Consider the following 11498-nt stretch of genomic DNA (forward strand, 5'->3'; position numbering starts at 1 on the left):
CAACACTTCTGGAAACCCCTGAGCACAGGAGGTCCTAGGGCTCTGACCTTGTGCAATGGCTGGGTGGCTATGGAGCTTCTGAGGGGCTCTATGGCCTGGTGTGCTAGATCTGAGTTAACTGAATAATGTAGCACTGGAGGTGTGAGAAGGACAGCCTGCACAGATCACGCAGTGAGGTGCAGGAAAGCAGCTGGACCTAGAGCCAAAAGGAGCTGTGCAAGAGCATTCCTGGTGGCACAGACCACTCTGCTCTGCACATCTACAGAAGCAACTTGGGAAGTGGCAGATGTAATACCTGTGTATGCTGTGGATGGAAAGTCTGAGTGGTGGCAAGTCCCAAAAAGGAAGAAGGCACTTGAGACCCATCAGACCTGATGGCCAAACCACAGTGTGTGCCCTGGCAGTGTGGCCACTTTGGCCAGGCTCGCTGGGCTGCATGGAGTGAGCAGCAACCAGAGACACTTGTAACTGGGAAATTCCCCAGGCAGGCTGTGCTGAGCCATGGAGTGAGTAATGAGCCAGGGAATAGCAAGGAAAGGTCTTCTATGTCCTGTGTTATTGAAGGCTTTAACAATGCTGGAAGGTGGGGAAGTACAGGAGAAGACAGGGAAAGTCCAGGACTCCTAGAACAGGGATGCGAGATTTGGCAAACATGGGAGCTCCTGAAAAGCTTCAGATGGTGAAGTTATGCCCACATATGGCAGTTCAGCTCTGAGCAGGGCTCGGAAGGGCAGCTCTGTGCTGCTCTCTTCAGCCTGGGCTGGGTTTGGAAAAGCCAAAGGAGGAGGGGAAAGAGGAGCAGAAAATACCTGGAACACACAGCCTCTGGGTGCGGAGCTGCTCCTGGGGCAGCGCAGGCTGGGCAGGGCTGGCGGGGTGTCCCATTGGGTTTCAGAGACATTTATGTGAACTCTGGCAGAGGATCCAGGGCTGGGTTTTGGGACTTGTGCTGAGCTGTTTCTTCTGGAAAAATCCAACCTAAAAAGCCATGGAAAGACCGCTGCCCTTCCCGGCCATATGGGAGAGGGCAGTATCTTACTCAAATCACCTGAAGACTTTGATTTCCAGTGGATTATGTACATGGTGAAAATAAGAGACCCTCCCAATGTGTTAACATGCTGCTTTTTTTTTTAAACAAATACTTTCCAGTGAAATCTTGTCCTGGACAAAGGGGTGAACTATGACAGAAATCTCTGATATTCCCTGTCGGGGCTGTGTAAGCCAGAGCACACTTGTGGGAAATAAATATTGCAAGGGAAAGACACGTAAAACAGCTCCAGCGAGTCCAACATGGGAGCCTGGCACCGTGCAAGGCACTGGTCCTGCCTGCAGACCAAGCAGCTCTGCGCAGTGATGGGAGACCCTCGCTGTGCTGTGGCTGAGGTCCAGAGCAACATCCTGCTTGTGTGTGTATTTTTGGCATGCCATAAACCCTGGCTATTCCAGGAATGTTTCTTTCCAAAGGCAGGGACAAGTACTGGAGAAGGAAAGGAGGCTTGGGCCTTTCCCACCCCTCTATTTGCTGCAGTGCTGATCCCAAGGAGGCTTAGCAGGACCCCATCTGCTGTGATACAGTGTTAGACTATAGACACAGTCTGTCATATATTTCTTAAGCTTCTCCTAGTGCAGAGGGAGGATGTTAGAGGTTTGTTTCCAGGTTGTCAGTCTATCTGTGTTATACGAAGCTCTCCAAGCTCTAACGAGGACTGGAGGGTGCTGGCTGGCTTCACACTCACACATTGCTCCTTCAGGCAGTTGAGGGTTCACATGTTTTCTAGCATGTCCAAGGGCCAAGGAGGGTACTAAATTCATTGGGACTCCTAGAACAGGGAGAGAGAAGTTTGTATAACACCAGTACAGGAGGTTTCATCTCTCTGATGCACTGTGAAGAGAAAAAGGAAATGTTGAGGTCTGTGGGAAGAGGTGACAGTCATTCCCCCCAGGCCATGAGGCTGGGAGGGCAGTGGGAACCTTGGCATAGCATGTACCCACCGGTGTGCATGAGATATCCCCAGGAAGGGAGCAACCAGTTACGGCTCCGATGAGTGGGTCTTTTATGGGCTTTAGCACTAATCCTGCCAAATGCAATTGTACATGTCCTTGTTTTCCAGATAAATGTTTAATCCTCTTCCAAATGCTGCTGAGATCGTGGCCGGGGTGATATCTTGGGGCAGCAGGTTAATCTGGGGCTGTGCAAAGCTGCTGCCCCCTCCGGGTGTGGAGGAGGCTGAGCCATGGGTTACTCTTAGTCCAGGAGCAGAGTGGGAGGATGGGATACTTTGGGATGCAGCTCTGCTCACACCCTCCTGGCATTTTTGGGCCCTGTGTCAGAAAGGTCTGCCAGTGCTTGCAGGAATGAGCTGTCAGGTTTTAGCCTGGGGCCAGTGGATTCTGGTCTGCATATATAAGATCCTGCTCTGACGTTGGTTCAGTGGTTTAGGATTCCTGAGGGCTGGAAGCCAGCTCCTGCCCCGTTGCTTCACAGGGAGGTTTGCCTGCTTGAGCCCCAGGTGCTTCTGAAGCATTTCCCTGCAAAGCTGGCAGGAGGCTGTGCTGCTGGGCATGGGGGCAGGAATGAAAGGATTAGCAAAACGCTCCCCTGCAGCGGGACCGCCATGGGGCTGGCAAGGAGCACAAAGCTCGGAGCATGGACCAAACATGGGCATTGCCCAGGCAGGCTGCCGCCTGCTGCTGCCAGCTCACACCCTGCCAGGGCCCTGAGCTGGACCCTGCTGAGGTCCTGCCTGACCTGCCAGTGCAGGCAGATGGGGCACGGGGAGGCCCTGCAAAGACCAAGAGTTGCAGAGGGACCATGAAGTGGCTGCCCCATCACTGGCAGTGTTCAAGGCCAGGTTGGACGGGGATTTGACCAGCCTGGTCTAGTGGAAGGTGTCCCTGGCATGGAACTGGATGAGCTTTAAGGTCTCTTCCAGCCCAAACATTCTATGAATCTTTGAAGCCAGTGCAGTGCTGAGCTGCTCCCAGCATGAGATTAAGAGCTGGGCACCAGTGTGGATGCATGTCACCAGCACATCCCTGCACATAGACCCTGACAGTGAGGGCACCTGGGGAGGGAGCAGCATTGGAGTGGTGTGGGCAAGCTCAGCCAGGCCAGGACAGAGACTGTGACACCCTGCCTGCAACATGCTGTGCCTCTGTGCCAGACTGCTGCAATCTCCATCTCATGTCCTGCTGCAGGTAACTGTAAAAATAGGAGCTGTGGCTGTGGGATGCTGCTCCCTGGCAGCTGCACGTGGAATGGGGTAAATAAAGAGAGGATCTTTCTGTCCTGACCCGCAGTGTGAAGGTCCTCTGCTGCAGGTGGGATTTCTTACAGTCCTGGCTGATACCAGCCTCCCCCTTGTCTCCTGTGTGTAGGAGGACCTGGAGCATTTACCAGGGTGAGCAAAGCCAACTACAACCTTCCTCTTCATGGAGGCTTTTCTGGCTGAAAAGCCTCAAGGGTGAGGAGCACACAAGATAGATGATAGAAGCTTGGAGGATGTGTCCTGTGGGAACAGACTGAAAAGATTTTGAAGGAGCAGATGTCATAACCTGCATGTATTTGCAGTTTTACCATAGGGAAGGAAGGTAGAAGCTCCCTACCCTATGGTAGGAGAAGTAGCAGCTAAGGACTTAGCCTGCAGAAACTAAGATTAATTAGACCTACTCATCATAAGGATATTCATGCACTGGAAGGAATTTCTTAGGGAAGTTTAGGTTAGACAAAGTCCCAAAGTCCTGGAGCAGCCGGCAGGAGGCATCGCTACCAGCAGCCCCCCCCGAACCCATGCATTGCTTTCACATCTTCCATATATACAACTCCTACACACCATCAGCTTCTGGGAACCATCAATTTGGGAACAGCAGTAGTAGCTCACAGCAGAAGACCTGCTGTCTTAATAATCACCTATGGAAAAAACCCAAAGCAGGCAGTGAAATGAGCCTGAAGCCTCCTCCCTGCAAACCACAAGCTGAGGCTTGTGACAGACACTTGGTGACAGCCGTGCTGATGGAGGAGAGCAGACACTGTTGTGCGCAGGATGGGCTCACCCCATGTGGACTGGTCAGATCCATCCTGCTTTCTATGGGATGCATGAGAGCAGGCGTGGTGAGGCAACAAATGCCCAACTATATGTTTTTTTTTCTCTTTAACCTTACACAGCCTGGAGTGAGGCCAAAAACGTAGGGCTGGAATCTTTCACCAGACAATTAATTATTGCAGAGATACAATTTGTTAAGCAAGAGAGGCTTTTAATTTGTAAGAGCTCATCTCTTCTTATTGTATCTTTTAAACTGAAGGAAGTGGAGTTGATCAAAATAGACTTGAAATAGAAGATTTTAATTTAGGGGCTATGCTCAACGTGCCGACAAAAATAGGAAACATCTCAGAAGAGCACGTCCTCCCCAGGAACCCGGCTGGAGTCTGCAGGGAGTGCTCCTGAACAGCTCAAATCAGTACAAAAACTCTCATAAATCTTTTAGTGAGATTCAACTGGACTTGCTTGGGAAAGGCAGGACTGTCCCCATTGCTGATTGCTGCCCAGGAGCTGATACCCTCCCTGCAGGGCTCTCACTGGTGCAGTGTGGGATGTCCAAAGGGATGCAGGGGATGAGATTTGGGGGAACCTAAAGTAACATTTGCAGCCTTCCAGGAGGTGATGGGATCAGAGCTGTGATCTGCTGCCCTTTGGGAAGATCCATCGAGTTTCAGTTATACAAGAAACAAGGGGTGGAGCAATTAATTGCAAGAGGTCCTGGCTGGGCAGCTGAGCCAAGTCCAGCACTTGTTCAGCACTCCCCTTGTTCCAACCTATATGTACCCCACAGTGGGACCCCAGACTGTGAGTCAGGTAGTGAAGAAAGTGAGAGAGAACCATGATGGGCCAGGGAAAGGCTGTCAGGCCGTCATCATTGCTTGGTGGAGGGACAGGACTTGCACAGTCCCCTGTGCTGGGACAAACAGCCTCAGTGGGTGAGCTGGGGCTGTGCATGTGCCCAGGGAACATTTGCAGTTTAGTATCTTTTCGTCAGACAGCACCAGTTCTTCAAAGCTGCCAGTCTGTGCAGAAAACGATACGTTTTGACCAGTCTTCTTATTGCACTTATTCTTTTGAAGTATCTATATTTAGAAATCTTTGTGAAGTCTCACGTTGACACTTCTCAAAGGAGAATGGTTTGGGTTTTGCTTTGAAACAACTTATTTAGAAATTTGTGCTCATCTGCAGCATAACAGTTATGCTGGCCTGTAAAAAGGCTGGAAACAGAAAGGAAACGACCCCCCTTGCTTGCAAAGTATATTGAGATCCCAACTTTTTGTCCCAGTTCAAGCTGAGAATTACTCTCTTTTAAGTCTGTGCATGGATGCCATGTCTTATCTAGTTGAAAAGCTGCATGAAACAGCCAGTAACTGGAAATTAAATGCTGCTTTCTGTAAAAGCCGAGAGATTGTCCCCAGCCAAGGCATTGCTCCCTGAAGACTGCAGGTCCATTGAGAAGAAGCTTGCTGTAAAGATTCTATCAGCTGGATGGAGAAGAGGAGCCAGCCTGTGGGCAATTCAGTTGGAAGCAGAATCGACTCTGTTTGCTTCAGTTTAAAAATAATAATCTGTAATGAAGTGAAGGCAAAATGGAAAATGGGTAGAAATTGAATTAGAGCTGCTGTTGTTCCAGTACTCCCCTGCGGCCCTCTGCAAGCTGAGTCCCCCGCACCCAGCCTGATTCCCAGCCCTCTCCAAAGCCTGGAGATGCACTGGTAGGTGCAGTGGCGCAATTCGTGTTTGGGGGTGACACCTTCTCAGAAGGAGGGTGAGAAATTCAAGGGTAAATCACTCCAAATAAACATACTGATGCTGCTGCTGGACTACGCAGCAAGAGCCTGCTAGCAATGGGAGCTATGTGTGCTGGCTCTGCGTGGCAGCATTAGATTAGCATTTCTGATTAGGCACATTGCAGTTGTGACTTTCTGCTTAGCAGAGCTAGGGTTTTCCTAGAAATGTCTAGAAATCAGGTGGCAAGTCAAGTACTTCAGTTACGGGAAGGAGAATTAGTACTCACGTGTATGCTGCAGGCACGCAGGAGTTGAACAGAATGAGATGTTCCTCCAAGCATTTTTGGTTCGGACCAAAAGTGGTCCCAAGTCCTGAAGCTGGGGTACTCCCACATCGATGCTTGAAGACTCTTGCTTCTGGCTCTCCGTTTACCCAGGATATTTCAGGCCTCTGAACACCATGAGCCCATTTGATTTTGGGCTGACATCATCCATAAACCTGTCCCAAGCCTGATCCAGGAGCTGGATGCTGGTATCTCACAGCCCATAGTCTAGTTCCTGTCCCCCCAGGCTCTCAGTGACTTAGTGGTGTGGTGCTCTAGCAAACACTTTGCTGCTGTTGAAGTAGATTAGATCTCCATTTCTCCCATTTACAGAGGCAATATTTTATCTGTGAGTGTTATCAGGCTATTTGGCACCCTTGGGGGAGTAGAAAACCGGGTGATATGTTCTGAGCTCCAATTCCCCCTTTCCTTGGACTTTGCTTTATGCCTGTCATGTGGCATGGGACACCTGAATGGTCTGTAGTTGGTGGAGTGGCATTTTTCCCTATTTTAAGTAATTTTATGTTCTTCTTTCCCTATGCTTTGTGAACATTTTGATGGGGAGGATTCAGTGTCAGGTGTTCAATACTAGGGGATAGGAACCAGCCGTGCCCGTGATATGAGCCTGCAGCCCTCTGATTCTTTATCTGGAGGGATGTGACATTTCCATGTCCATTTCCTTGTTCCTGTTATCCTTGTGTCCTCTGCAGAGTGACAGGACATTAGAAGGGTTCATTAGTTTTGGATCATGCTTGGACTGACTTTGATCTATACCCCATCCTTTCTATACAGCAGCTCCATTTCTCCTTCCCTTTTCCTCTGATGTAGATGGCTAAAACTTCTCTTGTTATTGCCATCCTCTGCAAGAGCCATTCAGCCTGACCCTTGCCAGTTCTCACTTTATGTCTTGGGCGTTTCAAGGCATAGGAGTAGGCTGCCTTTTTCCTTTGCAGCACAATCCTTTTACCCCATTCCTTATCAGCTCTCTCTGTCCTTTTATGTAGTGATTTCCTTGGCCAGCACAAAAGCCCTTTCTGGTCTTGAAATACCTGTTCCAGAGATCAAAGGTGCAAAACCACCAAAGGAGACTCCAAGTCATCTGTGTACAAGTGTCCAGACTCACCAAGCAGCTGGTTTTATACTTAGGAACACAGAATCCATCAGGAGTACAGCCAGCAGCACGGTGTTGGGCTGGGACTGAGGGCCCCAGCAGCAGCACAGGGTGGAATAAGGACCAAAAGGAACAAAATTCCTCATTCCCAAGGATCAAGATGAGAAATAGTCCTAGTGGTTTATTTTTGTCTTCATTGCTCTTCTGTTTCTGGGGCACAAACATGTACTGAGCAATGTTCAGAGCCTCAGTGTGGTGGCTGTTCCACTCCGGCCCCTCGGCAAGATTTGCCCTGCTTTTACATTGAAGGTGGATATGGAAAGGAACATCACCTGCCCTTCCTCGTGCTGCTGAGTTTCCAGGCTGGGAAATTTAACATGAAAACTGGCTGCAGCCATCTTACAGGGCAGAAAGGGAGCATGAGAGCTGTGCAGGATTTGGGGCTTGTATGTCCCAAAAGATTCATTAGGGAAGGAATGGTAACACAAGGCTGAAGGCGGCTGGACAGGAATGTTTAGTTGGCTACATGACAAAAAAGAAAAAAGAAAAAAAGGAAGAAAAAAAGAAAGGTCAAAGCTTTTGTCAAAACCCACCAGAGTTTTGGGAATGCCAATCTTGGTATCTGGAGCTGTGTCCTACCCAAATCATTAGTGTCTCTGCCTTGGGAAGGATGAGGGCTGCAGAGCTCTTCCAGCAGCACTGTCCTCCCTCCCTACATCCAAAGCCATCCCACTGGCTGTGTCTATGCTGGCTCCTCTTCTGCTGTCATGGAAGCTGTTACAGGGCAGCTGCTTGTGCCCTGCTGTGCAAAGCTCAGCTCAGTTACTTGCTAGGTCCTGGCTGGCTGCTCATGACCAGTGAGACACTTGTCATTCTGGTACTGGAGGCTAAACCCATCCTTAGTGATAAGTGGAGTCTAAACCACATCCCAGCCAGGACTGCAAGAAAAGCAAAGAGGTGCTCCATCCCCCCTATGTCTTCATTTGCACCTTTGGGCATGGCCAGGGACAATTTCATTTTAACCTATGTCACCTGGAGCAAACATCTAGTTCTGGTCTTTCTGCCTTGTGTTTCTGCATTGTCTCTCAACTTACCAGACAGCCCTTGTCCTTCAAAGCCCAACTTGAAAATACCCCATGCTATTGCATGGGACCACCACCTTCAAGCTGCATCCTGAGAAAACTGATGGTTGTGCTGCCCCTCTGATATGATGGAGCAGCCGGTCCTTGTCATCACATCTTGGCCATCCTGTTCCTCCGCCTCTTCAAAGAGAAGTGACATCCCTTGGCATCTCTGACTCTGCTGCCTGCACATTACCTCCTGTTCCCAGCCCTCTTCGTGGGAATTGGTGGCTTTGACTCTTGCCCCATTGCTGAGGCCAGTGTGACTTGGCACAGGGATCCAGGAGCAGAAATTGATGGAGTGGTGCAGGATAGAAGACGTGTTCCATCTGCCTGGGATCAGAAGAAACATCCACAGAGGCCAAAGGCTGCTGCAGCAGACAGGAGTCTTTCACTTTTCTGCCAATACAAGTGTTTTTCCAAGGCATAACTGTTGCCAGAAATCTATGGAGTCAAGACCTGCTATTTCTTCACTTCTAAACAAAACGAACCATAATTTGTTTTCTGCCAGGGAGAAAAGCTCTTGTCTCAGGGAATAAAGTCAGACAGAAAGACACTGGGCTCTTGTTTCCTTTCTCATTCAGTACTGATAAATTTGGGAAGAGGGGAATTACTTGCAGGGGAATTACTTGCAGGAGTTGGGAGATGGGTGCATGGCCTGGGCATGCTTTAGTCTGCACGGGGAAGCCTCATCAATACTTGCAAGATGTTTTAAGCATCTTTCCAACCTGTTCATCCTTTGGAAGCAGTTGGGCTCCTTCTCCCTGGTGGCATAGGCACTGTGAGCATGACGAGCTCGCTGCCACACCGCCTTTGCCGCTCAGCAGAGCTGTCATGCATAAGATCCCCAGGTAATTTACCCTGAGTGGGATCCTGTGATTTGCTGACATTCCTTATAAAGCGAAACGAACATAAAAGAAATGAATGCAGAGTTGCTAATTTGGAAACTCATTTTGAGTAAATCCTCACTGATGTGGTAACGGTTAGCAGGGAGCCCTGGTGATAAATAATAGTTGCTTAAATCCTGAATTGGCTATAAATTGGCATGAAGGAGTGGAATCCCCTGCGTGAGGCTCAGCTCAATGAGTTCGTCTACACTACACTCAGTAGCAGCCGCAGGTGAAGATAGATAGTTTTACCTGTATGGGGCTGTGGTAGCAGATGTCCTGACACACGTAAACTAGAAGATCATATGCATCCTCAAATGTCAGCTCTGGTTTACATTGCTTACTGCTTCAGGGAGCTGCGGGGTTTTACACCAGCAGATTATCCACCTCCGTTCTCTGCTGAGCACTCCTCCTTTTTAGCTGCTTGGTATAATTGCATATAAACTGGGAAGATCCCGAAGGGATCATTACTTTTCTGCATAAACTACTTTCCTTATTCACATTTCACATCATCACCTGCAGGCATCCTTGATACCAAGCAGTGCTTCCTTGCAGGGCAGGGTGGTTTGCACAGGGCTGAAGTGGTAACAGACAGAGAGCTGCTGTGCCCAGGGCTGGATGAGATGATGTGGTCTGAGACCTCTGCAGTGGTACCCAGCGTGGTGGTGGGAGCAAGATTTCCCCATAGACAGCTCGCTTTCCTTTCTGATGGGTCATCCTCCCCAGCACCTCTGTGATGTTTGGACCTGGAGCGAGGAATATGGCATCTCCCTTCCAAGATGCTCAGGATGGATCAGCAGAAGGGCCATGGTCAGGAGTGCTGTATCAGGTTCTCCCTCCCACCAGCCCTTGGCACGGCTGCTTGGTGAGCATAAGCCACCAGGCTGGATCCGCCTTCCAGCACTGTGTCCTGCAGGCTGAAGGATGTGCAAGGAAATGTTGAGAGCAAAGCTTGGACACAGACTTTCTCTGCTGAACGTGACTGTTTTTTGGAAGCCATGAGTCTGAGCTGTGAGTAAGATAAAATCAAAGTTTCCTTTCGCCACGTTCTGTCTTCCAAAAGAGCTGCTGCTGCTTGTAGGTTGCTGTGATTGCGGCAACACCTTCATGGTGTACAACGTTTGCTTGTCAAGAGGGGAAACTGTGCTGCTAACACTGCAAGTTTTGTTGTTTTGGGTGGCTAAGGCATGAGTCAGCCAACAGCCTGCAGTAGGTGGTCACATCAGCCAGGTCCCAGAGGTAGCTTCCACCAACGCCATTCTGCAAAGCAATTGCAAAAGCAAACTGCAGTTCTTTGTAACCACAAACTTTGAAGACTACATCTTTGTCTTGCAAAACCTTGTGACCAGAGCAGTTGTTTGTTACACACATTGGGAATGAGTCAGAGCTCAGCTTTTCAAGTATGGATCTGGCAGTCAGCCCTAAAAGTTAAGACTTTATGTTGGGTGAGTTAAGACTTTGTTGGGTTTCCTCCATCTGTGGCATGTCAGACCCATCTATAGAGATGACAAAGACTGGCTTCTGCTTATCTGGAAATGAAATTGTTGTATAGATTGTGAATTGTGGTAGCTAGACCACAAAAGCAAGGCAGCTTATCCAGCACAGAGACATGGAAGATCTTACCTATGTATGCACTTATGAAAGATATATAGTTCAGTGTTTCCTCTGGTTAAGGATGTTCTAAACTCACCAAGTGCTTTCATTTATCGTGTGTTTTTTGGCCCCACTCATACTAGATACTACCAGCTGTGGCAAACCCATAGCTAAGATTCCTCCACAAGAATTTTCTTCACGTTGCATTACTTCTAAGGTCTTCTTAAATCCCCCAGGTTTCCTCCTCCTGCTCCTTCCCAGCAGAGGCTGATTTATAGCATACATTCATATATTTTTAAATGTCCCTTCTATATGATAAGCTTCCTTGAAATATGTTACTATAAGAGACACCAGGGAGATAAGCCCTGCTTGAGGCATGCAGCTCTTGACTGCATGTCCTTTGAAAGGCATGACATGTTTAAGAAACACCTCATGTTAGACAAACTGTTCACAGGCTGAAGACATCCAGCAGCAGCCAGTGATGAATGTTTTGTGCATCAGAAGATGAAAATCTCATTTTAATCCTGCTCGACTCATGGTCAGCTTGCCATGAGCCAGGCTTATGGATTGCTACTACCTTGTCTTCTGAGTGCATTTCACCCCAGTCACCAGGGCAGGCGGTTGGCAATCCCCAGCTCCCAGAAGAACAAAGGCAGCATGATGCCATCAAATCAAAATGACTCAACAGCCATA

The 11498-nt window shown here is 48.9% G+C and overlaps 1 long non-coding RNA gene across 1 annotated transcript in view; it reads left to right on the plus strand.

The window, feature by feature from the left end:
• Positions 1–8881, plus strand: part of LOC133271040 (uncharacterized) — a 31377-nt gene extending 22496 nt beyond the window's left edge. The window contains exon 4 of the long non-coding RNA XR_009743991.1: positions 7098–8881. This is a non-coding gene — a long non-coding RNA (uncharacterized LOC133271040). The remainder of the gene's footprint in view (positions 1–7097) is intronic.
• Positions 8882–11498: the final 2617 nt, after the last annotated feature.

Source organism: Pezoporus flaviventris, unplaced genomic scaffold (assembly GCF_033815535.1).
Source record: "Pezoporus flaviventris isolate CSIRO_AGI_PZ_B2104156 unplaced genomic scaffold, CSIRO_AGI_Pfla_v1 ptg000023l, whole genome shotgun sequence".
NCBI lineage: Eukaryota > Metazoa > Chordata > Aves > Psittaciformes > Psittacidae > Pezoporus > Pezoporus flaviventris.